Genomic DNA, 13,402 nt, shown 5'->3' on the forward strand with positions numbered 1-13,402 from the left:
AGAATTTTGAGCATGACTTTACTAGCATGTGAGATGAGTGCAACTTTGCGGTAGTTTGAGCATTCTTTGGCATTGCCTTTCTTAGGGATTGGAATGGAAACTGACCTTTTCCAGTCCTGCGGCCACTGCTAAGCTTTCCAAATTTGCTGGCTGCTGGGGGCCAGCGTGAGGAACTCCGCCCATGGCCAAGGTCATGAGGAAGGAGGCTTGGCATACGCAAAGGCGTGATCAAGCCTCAGGAAACCCCCTGTTCCTGAGCATCTACCCCAAAACCAGAGTTTGTTTTATGCTCTCCCCCATAACCGTTTCTCTCGGAGAAGGAGTTAACTTGCAGCTCCAAGTCAATAAAAATTCCTGGGTATGACAAGAGTGTTTCAGCTTACGGACTCCTCTGAAGGTTATCTAGCCCATCTGTATAGGTTCGTCCGGCCACATGTGATTGTTTACAGCCTCCCAATCTGAGAGGCACGAGATGTTCTAGACTTACTAAAGGCAAACTCTTTTGGGGAGTTGGAAATTATTAGTATAGTGGGTTGGTTAGGAATTATATTGGTGAAGGGTTTTTCATTTGTTGTGCCAATAATTGCTGCTAATTCCCTGCCCTGGGTGTGACAAGGATGTCTTAGGTCAAACCTCTCTGCTGACAGACTAGCTTGTGTGACAGGATTATCCATACTCCTGCCACTATGCACATGATTGTTTACTACCTCTTAACCATAAACAGCACAGAGAGTTTTGGAGTATTTTGAGAGTCTTGATTAGCATAGGGCTTTTCTCATTGTTGAGTCAATGATTGCCGCCAGGCCTCCATATCCTTAGGCACCTCGGAATATATTAATCAATGTATTTGGAATATAGAAAAGGAGATACAGTAGTTTTTAAGGTTAGCAATACTAGACCTTTTGAGTTAATGAATTTTCTCTTTTGTAATAGATCACTGTACTTTGTTATAAATCACTGTGTCCTTGCTATGTAAAAATGTAACTTTATCATTATCTTAAGACTAAATAGATATTAAGGGGAACATTGGTGAAAGGATTTTCATTTGTTGGGTTGATGTTTGCTGCTAAATCTCCATGTTCCCTGCCCTTAAAATGAATATAATTAGCATATAGGAGAAATAAGTATTAACGTTTAAGATTAATCATGTTAACCTTGGGTTAAATAAGTTCCTTTCTTGATTGTAACTCACTATACCCTCACCCTATAGGAATGCAACTTTATTTGGAGGGTAGTGCCTGGTTTAAGAAAAAACACCCTTGGAAGAAATAAGTTTTTTGGTTATCAGAAAGAAAGGATCATAAAATGTCAGCAAGTCTCGTGGCCAGAAGATGATGTAATATCCCTAAGACCTTTTTTTTATACATTTATGTGAAGCACCTGATTTTGATAAAGGTCAGGACTGCTGACCCCCGAGTGACTCTGTATTCATCCCTATGTGTAACAAAAGGTATATAAGCAAACGCAAAAATAAAGAAATGGGATCAGTTTCTGGAAAGACTGATTCCCCCATGTCGTTTCTTTCCTGCTCCCCGTTTTTCTGGCTGAATTACCAAGTTATTCAGCCTCTTTTTCTCCACTAATTTTCCTACTACACTATCCGTTTCTAATCTCTCTATATATCTGTGATTAAATATGTATTTTTTCCAAGGACGCCGACACCGTCCCCAACTTCGAATCACCCTGGATCCACTGGGGCTGGACCCCGGCAGCTGGCATATTGAGTGCAGCACTTTCACAGCATCATCTTCCAGGATTTGAAATAGCTCCACTGGAATTCAATCACCTCCACTAGCTCTGTTTGTAGTAATGCTTCCTAAGGCCCTCTTGACTTCACATTCCAGAATGTCTGGCTCTAGGTGAGTGATCACACCATCGTGGTTATCTGGTCATGAAGATCATTTTGTATAGTTCTGTGTATTCTTGCCAGCTCTTCTTAATATCTTCTGCTTCTGTTAGGTCCATACCACTTCTGTCCCTGGTGTAAGGAGTTCAAAATTGAGTCACGCACCAGTGTAAAATGAAGATAAATTGTTAGTTGCTTCAGTTGTGTCCGACTCTTTGCGACCCATGGGCTATAGCCCACCAGGCTCCTCTGTCCATGGGATTTCCCAGGCAAGAGGATACTGGAATACTGTATCCAGAATACTGGAGTGGGTTGCCATTTCCTCCCCCAGGGGATTTTCCCAACGCAGAGATTGAACCCGAGTCTCCTGCACTACAGGCAGATTCTTTACAGTCTGAGCCACCAGGGAAGCCCTAGAGCCCTAGTCCTTTTCTTCAACCATTAATTAATTGGTCATTTTCACACTGGAACATATGACTTATTCTGGGGCAAGTGGGGAGAATTTGGTTTACCTGTAACTGTGGTTCTGTCACTGTGCTTAGTTTGACAATCATAAAGTTATAGATGACTTCCTGCCATCTGTTTGAAAGTTTCAAAACAGACAATTCTTGAGCATTAGGGGTCCGTAGATTGCTTATGCAATGATGATCAGATTTCACATCTTCACTGTCAAACCTCCTACTTGTTTTTTTTTTTTTAATTTATTTTGCTTATTCATTCTGTGTTTGTTTTTGTTTTCTGGTGGTGGTGGGGTGGGGGGAGCCACGTGTGCAGCTTGCAGGAACTTAGTTCCCCAGCTAGGGATTGAACCTGGTCACTCCGCAGTGAAAGTGCTGAGTACTAACCATTGGACGTCTGGAGAATTCCCCTCCTACTTGCTTTTTTAAAACAAATAAGCAAACGACTTTTCTGACTGTGTGAAATGACATCCTAGTCACTTGTTCCAGCACAGACAGATTCACATTTACTGCTTTTACTAGAATCTTCACTATTTACATTTAAAACATTTAGAGTTGCAATGTATATAATACTACTTTCTTTACTACTTTTAGGATTCTATAAAAGGCTTCATATAGCCATGAAGATTCAAGGGAAAGAAATAATATAATTATCCCTTAAGTAACTAGAGCTGCTGTTGGAAACTAAAGATGCTCTATCAAGATTATAGAATGAACTTTCAACTTTTAAGCATTAAAAAAAAAAAAGCTCAAGACTACATTGAAAAAATAATGACACCCAAGTTAGAGACTAGGAAATAGTGACTTTATATGTCATCACAGTCTGGTGAGTTCTGCACCAACAGAACTCTAGAATTAGGTCTGGTATGGTGGTTAATAGAAATTCAAAGGTAATCTAGATTTTTAAAGAACCAAACTGGTTTGAGAAATTGCTTTAATCCATGAGTCAGATGACTTCTCTGACATGATGTCAACAGTCCACGTACGCTTACACTTCAGGGTTACAATCTAATTAGTCAGTGCTACATCTTTTAGGAAGATATAATCATGGGACTGTCTTTCAGAAGGACATGGTTACTCTTAATTTTTAAACTTAGATTATGAATTCAGGGGACTCTGACCTGGAGGAGGTCACATCAATCCTATCGGAAACGTATTTTACCCTGGTGGCAGCCCCTCTTCGTTGTTTTTCATGGTCTCTGTGTCCTCAGGCTCTGGTGTAGAGACTGAACATAGCAAATACCCACGAAGTGCTCAGTGGTTATTCACTGGATCGAGCAGGCAGCAAGGTATGGTGGATGTGTGTTGCAATCAGACAGACCCAGATTCCAATTCTGCCTCTGCAATTTATTAGGCTATTGTGTGACCTCGGGTGAGTTTTTTAAGCTCTCCGACTCTCAGCTTTCTCAAGTGTCTAAGAACAGGAGACATCCTCAGAAAAATGGCAAGAATGACCCTACTTCACAGAGTTCTGAGCTTAAAAGAGGTGTCCCTGTACAGAAGCTCCTGATTGATGGTTCAAAAATGTTTGTCTCTCCTCTTGCATTGGGCTTCTCCTCTTTGGTAGAGATCTTTGAGAATATTCAGAGAAGGAGCTAAATCTCCCAAGTGGGTTGAACACCAAAAAAGTGATGGTCGCTCAGTCATGTCTGAGTCTTTGTGACCCCATGGACTGCCGCCTGCCGGGCTCCTCTGTCTATGGGATTCTCCAGGCAAGAATACTGGAGTGGGTAGCTATTCCCTTCTCCAGGGCATCTTCCTGAGCCAGAGACTGAACCTGGGTCTCCTGCATTGTAGGCAGATTCTTTACTGTCTGAGCCAGTAGGGAAGCCCAAAGGGTTAGATTAAAGTAAAATGTCTATTTCAAACCTGAGAATGAGAAATTTGAATTTTTTTCTAGAAAAGTTCTTTATATATTATTTAACATGTGAAGAAGTAAAATTGGGTGCCTTGCCCTTCTCCATTTCCTCCAAAGACAGAACACAGAAAGCTGCTGACACTATAGCAGGGGTCTGTAAACCCTTTTTGTAAGGAACCAGGTAATAAATATTTTTGGCTTTGTGGGTCTGTTGTTTAGTCGCTAAGACATGTCCAATTCTTTGCAACCCCATGGACTGTAGTCCGCCAGGCTCCTCTGTTCATGGGATTCTTCAGGCAAGAATACTGGAGTGGGTTGCCATTTTCTTCTCCCAATTCAGGAATCAAACTCACGCCTCCTGCATTGGCAGGCAGATTCTTTACCACTGGGCCACCTGGGAAGCCCTATGGTCTCTGTTACAACTATTCAAAAATAGCATAGGCAATATGTAAATTAATAGGCATGGTTGTATGCTGATAAACCTTTATTTATACAGATTGACAGTGAGCCAGATTTGACTGTGCCATTCATGGAGTTTGCAGATCTTGCCTTAGAGCAGCAACTTTCAGTTAAATGCAAGAGTCAGGCAAGGTCTGTCCACTTTCTCTCTGCTTATCTTTGAGGACAGCGTTCATATCCAGGGTTCATCACCTTCTATCCTTTATATTAAGATGAACAGGAAGAATTTATTTGAGGCCAACTGAATCACTGATAAGTTTATTTTTAAGTTTTATGTAAGAGAATCTGAGCCCCTAACTTCAGAATTTCCTTATCACATTCTCAGTTTTGGCGGGGTCCATATATAGGCATGAACCATGCATCCCATTTTGCAAATATGCTTGTACATATGTACGGCTTTAATTTTGTGTGCCTCCGTGGGGTTTTTTTAAAGTTTTTATTGAATTTGTTACAATATTGCTTCTGTTTTATGTTTTGGTTTTTGGATGCCTGACCTTATCTCTCCCACCAGGGATCGAACCTATACCCTCTGTACTGGAACTAGACTGCCAGGGAAGTCCCCTGTGACCCAATGTGTTTTATCCTGGAATCTTAGGACTGGCTACTATTTACTTATTATCTCTCTTTTTTTTGTTGTTGTTGAAGACAAGTTTGGTAATTCAAGAGAGATTACACGTATTTTTGTGTTTCAGTCTGTCTCTCTCAGACTTAAGCCCAGTTCTGTTTTCTAGCTTTTATACCTAATTATAGGCAGTGTTTCGAGAATGTCATGTCCTGTGATGCTTGAAATCTTGCCCTGAATCTGCTACTATACCGTATGGGCAGGGGAATGTTTCGGACTTGCCTTTTATTACCATTCCACATTTGAAAATCATTTAGTAGTTTTGCAAATGAGTTTGTTTTTATTGCTACAATAGAGAAACAATTATCTGCATCTTGTTTTTACTGCACCAAGTGCCATATTCTTGGGCATCGGGAAGGTCCAGATGGCAAGTTTAGCAGACATTGGAAATAAACGGGTTTGTTTAAAAAAGCAGGAGCTTCTATCCAGGAAAAGGGGTATTGCATTTTAGATGTATTCCTGAAATCACGTCTATACACAGCTGACACAGTTAGCTAAAACAGAGTGGAGAGGTTATATGCATTAACATCTTCCACGGGAAATCCTGCACTTTATCTTAGGCAAGAGTTTTGAATTCTTCGTTGTTTTTGTTTTCTGGACTTTTTTTTACCATGCTACATGGCTTGTGGGATCTTAGTTCCGCAACCAGGGATTGAACCCTGGGCCCCAGCAGCTGAAAGCAGTGAAAGCAATGAGTCTTAACCACGTGTGTGTGTGTGTGTGTGTGTGTGTGTGTGTGTGTGTGTCTGTCTGTCTGTCTGTCTGTGTGTCTGTGTGTCTGTGTGTCTGTGCGTGCTGCTTTCATTTTGTCCGACTCTTGCAACCTTATGGACTGTAGCCCGCCAGGCTCCTCTGTCCATGGGACTCTCCAGGCAAGAACACTGGAGTGGGTTGCCGTGCCCTCCTCTAGAGGACCTTCCTAACCCAGGGATTGAACCCACTCCTCTTAAGTCTCCTGCATTGGCAGGAGGATTCTTTACCACTAGTGCCACCTGGGAAGCCCCCAACCTCTAGACTGCCTGGGAATTCCCTGACTTCTTTCTTGTTGAAAGAGGTCTACCAGAGTGGGCTTGAGTCACATGTGATGAGTCTGCCCAAGCCGACCAAAGCATTCTGGCTGACTTCAAGGTTGATAGGAATCACCAGCTGGATGGAAGGTGTCACTAACTGCGCCAGTTGTCATAACTGAAGGGGAGCCTGATTGATCACAGTGCAGCCATTTCAACACCCTACTTTCCTATCTTCTGCTGACAGGGAGGACAGAATAGTTAGGACTTGTTAGGTGCATTGCAATTTACTTAGGGTTAGGAGATGATGCTTGAGTAAGGGCTGCATGGGGCAGATGGAACAGTGGATGGAAAGAGACGGTGGCCAAGACAAAGCAAGGGATTTGCACTAGCGGGAGCCTATGGCCTCCCTGGGGAACTGGCAGGAGGTGAGGGTTGAGAGGTAGACAGTGAAGCTGTCTGAACTCCCCACTAAGATGGAGTTCACCTGCCAAGTCCCTTTCCAAAGTTTTATTCCCTTTCTTATCCTTCCCCTAGACCTCTCAGGCTGGAGGAGTCTGAAAGAAAAAGTGGTGGTGGTGGTTTAGTCACTAAGTCATGTCCGATTCTTGTGACCCCATGGACTGTAGCCCGCCAGGCTCCTCTGTCCATGGGATTCTCCAGGTAAGAATACAGGAGTCGGTTGCCATTTCCTTCTCCAGGGGATCTTCCCCACCCAGGAATCGAACCCAGGTCTCCTGCATTGGTAGGCAGATTCTTTACCAATTGAGCTATAAGGAAAGCCCAAAAAGGTAGGGGAAGGTAACACTGAGCAGGCCCTTGCAGGGCCTTGTGGGGGTACAAAAGCCCCTCTGTGCCCCCTGTTCCTTGAAAAAGGCATTAGTCTCCTAGGAGTTTCCTGAGTTCCAAAGAGCAGACTCTTGCAGTTACTAATTAGGGAAGTGAGGCATTGCAGACGCAAAGGCAGTCAAGCAACAACAGTAAGGATATGTTAAGCAGTAGTTCAGTGACAAAGCAGTCCTCATTCCTCCCCAAGGAACACACATAACAATCTGATGCATATCTTTGCATTGTTCTGCAGAAACTAAGGCCCCCCTCCCCACCCAAATGGAAGGTGGTGACTATATGTTGACCACAAGTACACAGATCTCAGATTGGCTAAAACCAGAATGTTGATGATTAAGATCCCTGAAATATCCTGTTACCTCACCACCAACCAATCAGAAGAAAGCCCATGAGCTGCAACCCTCACCCCAGATGTTGCCTTTAAAAACACTTGTCTGAAAGACATTAGCAAGTTCAGCCACTGGATAATGAGAGGCCCGTTCTCCTTGCATCGCATCCTACAATAAACATTGTACTTTCCTTTATCACAACCTGGTATCAGTAGACTGACTTAGCTGCATAGTGGGCAAGCCGATCACAGTTTGATACAGTAACGAAGGGAGGCTAGGAAATCTAGTTTTTATTCCAGGCTGCAGTGTGTTCAGCTAAAACTTGGGATCTGTTACTAAGTCAGAAAGAGAATAGATGTTTAGCAAGCAGGTAACAGTTTCTCCCAGTATTCAATGAGATGTATCATGTTTATCCCTCACTGTTGGGAGGTAATCTGATAACTTGAGCTAAGCTGTTCTTTGTATGTGTTTAATGAGTTTATCTAATTAATTTATAAATGATTATATAGACAGTAATTAAACCTTGCTGGGCTGTTGCTTTTACAAGAAAGAAAACACAAGTCATCTGAATCCTCTTTCACAAAAGTTAAACCTTTTTCTAAACTCAGTTTTTGTGGGTTTTTTTGCCCAAGGCTTATGGGATTTTATTTCCCCGAACAGAGATTGAACCTGGGACCTTGGCAATGAGACCATGAATCCTAACCACTGGACCTCCAGGGAATTCCCTAAAACTTTGGTTTTGAAACTTTTGTTTCCTCCTAAATCATAGAGTCAAGAACAGTGGCTGCAGTGGCTTCTAAAAAGGAAATATTTAAGTAGCCAAGGGGCTACCTACCGCCAAGAGAAATTTCAAGATAGCTTCTTCCTTCAGGCTTTTGCTCAAATGTCATCATCTTGCCAGTGAGGCCCTTCCTGTCTGCCCAGCCTAAAATAACAACAGTCCCCAACCCCCATTCCCTTCTCCTTGTTTGTTTACTCCTTGCCATTTATCACCATACTTGCTATTTCATTATCTGCCTCTCCTTACTAAGACAGGAGTGACTGGGAGGCAGGTCATTTGTCATTTTCTTCACTATTGCAGCAAGTGGTCCCTGATGACCATTTTGTGGCCATCAAACGAGCTGGAAGCCAAAGCTCTTTTGCACACAGTGGCTTCCAGAGGCTGTTGCAGCCGTTCTACGACCCTGAGGCAACAGTCTGAGTCTAAGGAGAGAAGGCAATATGTTAAAGGATGCCACGGAAAGAGATTTAGTCCTGAGATCACCTCTGAGCTGCCGAACCAATGTACTAGAGCCTTCTCCTAGAGTTTTTATTATGTGTGAGGAAGAGAAAGACAGACCCTGACATCTGGGAACAGGCTTGGTCCTCAGCCTTGGTGTTGTCAACATGAACAAGCTCACAGAACACCAACACCAGACAAGGCTATTCGGTGACCTGATGCATCAAGGAAAATCAAGACCATTGCTCTAATCATGTCAGTGGCCATGTGGAGAAGTAGGTGATGGTAAGGAAGAAATTTTCCTTTACCTTCTAGGGTCCTCTGGCTGGTCTCAGAATTGACATGAGACAGACTAATAGGAGAAAAATCAAGTTTAACAACAGGTATACATGAGAGGGCTTCCCAGGTGGCGCAGTGGTAGAGAATCTGCCTGCCAATGCATTAGCCGCAGGAGATGGTGATTTGATCCCTGGGTCCGGAACGTCCTCTGGAGTTGGAAATGTCAACCCACTCCAGTATTCTTGCCTGGAAAATTCCACGGACAGAGGAGCCTAACAGGCTACAGTCCATGGGGTCACAAAGAGTTGGATGTGACTGAGAAAACACACACATACATGGGAAAGCCCAAGAAAAACTGGGGCTACATGGCTAAAGCCCTCGCCTTAAATACCATCCTCAACTGAAGACAAAAGAGGATCTTGAGGGTGTAGAGGTTACCAGGAAAAGCACAGTATAAAGGGGGAAGGTTGTGATGCAGATTTGTCATTGCTTTCTCCAATGATTAGAATTTTTAGGGAATTCCCTGGTGACCTAGTGGTTAGGACTCTGTACATTCACGTCAAGTTCCTAGGTTTAGCTAAAATCCCACAAACCTCACAAAATAGCCAAAAAAAGCGAAAATCATCTCTCTTTAAATATCTTTCTCTAGGTCTTGCACATGAGCTGTCATTTATTCTTTGTATAGAACCATTTGTTCGTGATATACTAATATAACTATGTGCTCAAATACGTTTGGAAAATAATGCTTGCTCTATGTTCAGTTCAGTTCAGTTGCTCAATCGTGTCTGACTCTTTGCGACCCCATGAATCTCAGCATGCCAGGCTTCCCTGTCCATCACCAACTCCCGGAGTTCACTCAGATTCATGTCTATTGAGTCAGTGATGCCATCCAGCCATCTCATCCTCTGTTGTCCCCTTCTCCTCCTGCCCCCAGTCCCTCCCAGCATCAGAGTCTTTTCCAATGAGTCAACTCTTCGCATGAGGTGGCCAAAGTACTGGAGTTTCAGCTTTAGCATCATTCCTTCCAAAGAAATCCCAGGGTTGATCTCCTTCAGAATGGACTAGTTGGATCTCCTTGCAGTCCAAGGGACTCTCAAGAGTCTTCTCCAACACCACAGTTCAAACGCATCAATTCTTCAGCGCTCAGCCTTCTTCAGTTAGTTCCTTTTAAAAATGTGGGGAATAACGATATATGTTTCATATAATAATAAAAAAAGAAAAACTCAGAAATGATGTGACAAGACTCAGTAAAGAATTAGAAATGAAAGGAGGGGAAAAGGCAATTTTTAGAGATTTGGTCCTTCTCTCCCAGGTAAAAGAGACATCTAATAAACGGAGATTTCCTATACAAATATAAGTGTTTCTTACACAAGGATAACTCCTACTTGGTTTTCAGAGTTTTTCCCCTGTCTGCTGTTTCTCAAAAAATAACCAGCTTAAAATAATATTCCAAAGAGAGACCATTTGGAGTGGCAAATCCTGTTCCCCAACACCGGCATGGTCTTCCCTGCGTTAATCATCTCTCCCGGGAGGGGCCTGGGAGCCGTCTTTGAGGGGATGGGATTTGACTGCAGACATGGGGAAATCTCTGCAAGTGGGGGGCGGGGGGAATTATGTGTCAGGTGGGCTTGCAAGGGGTAGAACAATGCAGGGGGCACTGAGCAGCCGTTGGATGGTACCAGGAAGACATGGGGCTGGAGGGCAGTTTGCAAGCTGTATCTTTGAGGTCACTGGGGTGAACAGAGCGGAAGCAGGCCTCTGAGTCTGGGGGACACGCAGAGGGCGACTGCGGGGTCCGTCTGTGAGCATAGTGGGGAGAGGGTAGGGGGAAGGGATCGGCGAGGGAAGCCTGGTCTCTGAACCTCCAGGAGGAGCGGGGACTGCCGGGGTCCTGGGAACGCCTTTGGTCCGCCACCCACAGAGGACGTGGGCGAGGCTCAGGTTCAAAGCCCGACCGCTCCTAGCTCAGGGCGCGCCCGGCGAGCGGGGAGAGGCGGGGCTCCAGAGGGGTCCCCGAGGGCCACCTCGGGCGCTCTCTGGAGAAGAAAGGGGTGCTCGAGCAAGTTCAAAGCGGCCCCGCCTGCCTGCAGGGCCGGGCGAGGAGCGGGGCGGGGCGGGGCGGGCGCGGGGAGGGAGGCGGGGCGGGCGCGCGGTTGCTAAGCCGGCGCCCCCGGAGACGTTCCCCGTGGCTGTCGCCCGGCGCAGCACAAGGCGGGCGGCGGGAGGGAACGGGCAGAGGAGGCGGCGCAGGCTCCTCGCCGCTCGCGCCGCGCCCGCCCTGCCGTCGAGCCGCGGCCCCGTGTCCGGGCCTCCGAGCCATGCCCGCCGCCGCGCCCGCCCCGCGCCCGCCGCCGCCCCCCGCCCGGCCCGCCCCCGGCTGCCCCACTCGGCCCGCCCCGGGTAAGTGCCGTGCGCTCGGGCGCCCACCGGGTCGGGGCCGCCGCCGGGATAGGGGGAGCGCTTCTGTCTCCGGGACTGGAGACCCCGCTCCGCGCGCGGCGGGGCCTCAGTGCGGGTCCCGCGGGGGTGCCCGGAGCAAGCGCGCAGTGCTTGTACGCGCGTGTATATGCGCGCGCGCGTGTGTGCTTGTGTGTGTCCACACCAGCTGAAACTCACCTCCTCGGGGTTAACGCTGTCCCGAGCTGGGTTCCTGTCCCTCGCTGTGCAGAGGGGCCGGCCTGGGAAACGCCGGGACATCCTGCGAGGTGCGGTGGGGCTGCAGGAGAGGGGAGCCGCGAGGGAGCAACCAGGCCTGTATTGAGCATCTCGACGTAGCAGGTGCTTTACCTAGAGTTGACCTCATTTCATCGTCTCCACAGACCTATAAGGAAGGTGGATTTATTCCCATTTGTCGGACGAGCAAACGGAGGTTCCCAAGGTCATATGGCTTGATAGCAGCCAAGCTGGTATTTGAACCCAGGTTTCCTGCAGCTCTGTGACCTGGTTAAAGGAAAGGCAGTTTTCCTTAGAAGGAAAGAAACACACTTTCCTTAGAAGTAAAGACCATAGGAGAAAAGGCTCCAGGCAAAGCGTTTGGGGGCATGAACAGAAAAAAAAAGGGGAAGAAAATGAATTCGTGAAATATACCACCAATAATTTCAAATGTAGGACCGCGTTTCCACAGCCTTCCCTTGTCTGACTCTGGGGGCAAGGTGTTGTGAGATGGGAGAAGGCTGTACAGGGCTGGACAGAGGTGTCTGGAGACACCTTTTCGGGGTATCTGCCTGCTGGGAGAGGGGAGGGTGAGGAGAAGTTGTGGCGAGAACTCAGTTGTTATTCATTGTCAACAGTTAGTCATCTTTCCATCCCCCACCACTGCCCCCCACTGTGGACTCCATCTCCTTTACTTTCTGTCTTGTCCAAGATGACAGCTGTCAAGTTGAAGCTGGGTCCTTCCTTGTCGATCGTCTTGGCATTAGGTGATCCTGTGCCTTGATGGTTGGGTTAGGAGCCGTGAACTTAGTCCATTTACTGCTTATGTGGTGATCTGCAAGCTAGTGTTGAGCTAACAGTCACTAACACAACGAATGAGGCATTTAGAATAGTAGCCAAGCATTGTGCTTATCCTTAAGGGGCAAGGTGGCAAGAAGCAGGGGCACTAGCAATCAAAAAACCAAAAAAAAAAAAAAAAAGGCTGTTGGGTTTCAGGAAAACATTTCAGCTTAATATTTGGATTGCCTTGGGTAATGATAGAAAATGCTTCATGGGAGAAAGAAGAGAGTCAGGAAACAATTCTGAAAGAGGCTCTGTAGCTCATTCCATGAAGGTTTGAAAGGTCTTTGAGCCAGGTCCTTTTTGGGTGAGCCAAAAGAAATATGAGAACCCCGTGAGGCTGCAGAATAACTGAATCAGCGGTATCATGGCCATGCTTTGGGCGAACCTTGGAGAAAGGGATACTGAACCCTGGACTGTCAAGGACTCTCCACTGTCACTCAGTGCGACCTCAGAGCCCTTTCTGCACACTGGGGTCCCAGGTGTTTTCATTTCCAGTTGCCTACTCCTCCTCTTTGTTGGAGGAAGACCCTCTTTGCTGGGGCTTCTGGAATCTGTAGAAATCCACTGTAGAGTGGCATCGCTTTGACCTCCAGGCATCACTGTTGCTCTTGCTTCTCTTTCTGGCCTCACGTCTTCACTCCCCTACCAGTATTTTTCCTAGGAATACTTGCTAATGAAACACTTTCCTAAGAAATTCCTGTCTCAGGATCTGATGCTAGGGAACCGAGCCAAACATTTCTTGAGTACGACTGTATCATGAGCTCTGGGCAGGCTGTGCTAGCCTGCAGAGTGCCTTGGGGAGAATTTTCACAAAATGCCTCCTGACGGATGGAGCTCTGTGCCCAAGCACTAGTTTAACCCACAGGGAGTCAGAGCCCATTAATCACCTCATCTGGGTGCCTTTGGTAGGTGCCCAAAGGGTGGCATGGTGCTTTGGCATAATGCAAAACAAAATGGAGCATTGATTCATTGTCCACAAGATCT

Source organism: Ovis aries, chromosome 19 (assembly GCF_016772045.2).
Source record: "Ovis aries strain OAR_USU_Benz2616 breed Rambouillet chromosome 19, ARS-UI_Ramb_v3.0, whole genome shotgun sequence".
NCBI classification, from domain to species: domain Eukaryota; kingdom Metazoa; phylum Chordata; class Mammalia; order Artiodactyla; family Bovidae; genus Ovis; species Ovis aries.